Source organism: Urocitellus parryii, chromosome Y, assembly GCF_045843805.1.
Source record: "Urocitellus parryii isolate mUroPar1 chromosome Y, mUroPar1.hap1, whole genome shotgun sequence".
Lineage (NCBI taxonomy): Eukaryota > Metazoa > Chordata > Mammalia > Rodentia > Sciuridae > Urocitellus > Urocitellus parryii.
This window is the reverse complement of record NC_135548.1, coordinates 22,307,120-22,309,552: the sequence shown is the minus strand read 5'-3', so window position 1 is coordinate 22,309,552 and position 2,433 is coordinate 22,307,120. Positions and strand designations below refer to the sequence as shown.

General features: G+C 33.7%; 1 non-coding gene across 1 annotated transcript; it reads right to left on the bottom strand.

The window, feature by feature from the left end:
• Positions 1-1,642: 1,642 nt before the first annotated feature.
• Positions 1,643-1,767, bottom strand: LOC144251216 (U6atac minor spliceosomal RNA). Its single transcript, XR_013342648.1, has one exon. It is a non-coding gene; the product is annotated as a U6atac minor spliceosomal RNA (small nuclear RNA).
• Between the last annotated feature and the right edge of the window lie 666 nt (positions 1,768-2,433).

Below are 2,433 nucleotides of genomic sequence, written 5' to 3'. Positions count from 1 at the left end.
CTGAGGCAGGAGGATAGAAATTTCAAGACCAACCTCAGCAATTTAGTGAGGCCCTGAGGACTTAGTGAGATGCTGCTTCAAAATAAAACATATAAAAGGCTGGGGATATGGCTAAATAGTTAAGCACCACTGGATTCAATCTCCAGTACCCAAAACAAAAAAAAAATGTATATATAAGTATACAAATATATATACACACACATACACACACACACATATACAATAACTGGTACATAATTATTCAGAACATCATATTCATAACAGGCAAAAAGTGAAAGTAACCAAATGTCCTTCAACTCATAAAATATATCAGTTGATGATAAAATGTGGCATATATACAATGGAATATTATTCATCCATAAAAAGGAATGGATTACTGATTCACACTACAACATGGATGAGCCTTGAAATATTTTGCACAGATAAAAAACCAGTCACAAAAGACCACATATTATATGATTTCATTTATATGAAATACCACTGTAGAAAATTTATAGAGACAGAAAGTAGATTAGCAGTTGCCTAAGGCTGATGGGAAATGGAAAATTGTGAGATGACAGGTAAAAAATATGGAGTTTCTTTTGGGAGTAATTAAAATGTTCAAAATTGACTATAGGGAGAGTTGTACTACCCTGTGATTATAATAAAACAACTGAATTGTACACTTTAAATAGAGGAATTTTATAATATGTGAAGTCATTTTATAGCCTTGGACAGCTTTATTCAGATTACAAATGTTTTTATTATACCAAGGCTTTTAAAAGGTAGAATAAGTAGCTGGCTTTTTAAAAAATTAAAATCTAAGGCTAAACACAGTGCAGGTGTAGCTCAGTGGTAGAATGCTTGTCTAGTGTGCTTAAGGCCCTGTTCAATGTCAGTACCACACACACACACACACACACACACACACACACACACACACACACACAGGCAAATGAATCTTATTAATGAATAGAACATTCATTAGGAGGGTACCATCAAATAAATGAATAAATATATTAATTTGACAGCAACATTTTTAGACTTACCTTTATATTGAGTGATATGATTCCAAAAGGGTAAATTTTCTTTTTCCTTTCTTTTGGTACTACAGATTGAACCCAAGGGCACTTAACCACTGAGCATACCCCCAGCCCTTTTTATATTTTTTATTTTGAAGCATAGTCTCACTAAGTTGCTGAGGCTTATTTGAATTTGCAATTCTCCTGTCTCAGCCTCCGGAGCCACTGCATGAATTTTCAATTCTTGAATTTGTTTTATCCTTGATTTTTTAAAGTTTGTTTTTCAGTGCATTATAGTTATACATAAAAGGAGAGTTCATTCTGACATATTCATAAAAGAAGTAACATAGTTTTCTCCATTTCAATCCTAATACTCCTTACCTCTTCCCTTTCCTTTGCTTTCTCTCTGGTTCCCTTCTTCTTTTCTATTGGTCTTCCTTCTATGGTCTTATTTTTCACTTGATGCATTATAGTTACATATAAATTGGAACACACTGTGATATATTCATAAATGTCCCTAGAATAATTTGGTTAACTACATTCCCCAGTTCTTCCCCTTCCCCTTGCCTCCTTCCTCCCCAATGTGTCCCCCTACCTGCAAAGCACACTTCTACTCTTCCAAAGTCCCTTCTATTTTTCTGAAAAAATAATGGTTAGATGTCATAGAAGAAAGTGGCAATGTCTTAATCTAATGCCTACTGTCTGGCCCAATGTCTCTTCCATCCTTGTCAAGGGAGTTATAACCTTTTATCCTGTCATTCAACACTATCACTCAATTGCTTTTTTAAAAATTTTTGGTTGTAGATGGACACAATATCTTTATTTATGTATTTATTTATTTTTATGTGGTGATGAGAATTGAAGCCTCACATGCACTAGGCAAGTGCTCTATCACTGAGCCGCAACCCCAGCCCTCAACTTTTTCTTAATTATCTCATTTGCAAATACTCTTTCTCTTAAAAATTTTTCACAGGAAACTGGAAAGGTAGTAGAGGTTTTTGAAAATCTATTGCAGGACGGGAGTTGATACTCAGTGATAAAGCATAAGCTTTAGCATGTACAAGGTCCACAAAGCCCTGAACAGAGGAAAAGAGGGAAAGAAAAGGAGAAGAAAGAAAAAATGAAAAGAAAGGAAGTCCATTGCAATAACTCCCTTCTAAAAATCTATAGTCTAGAACTATGATAGCAGAAGAGAAAAATGAACAGATGAATGTAAAAGACAAATTCATTTGATCTGATGATTAATGATTCGCAGATTATGGGGAGAAAGAAAAAGAGGCAATTACTAATATATGCATGGAAGGAGTGTCAAAATTGAGAAAGTTAGAGACAACTGTTTTAGAGAAATTGATAAATTTAGTTGAAATTAGTAATAAATTAATATATAGGTTATTTTGGTAGAAAATTTATCACTGACATTATGGCATGTTAG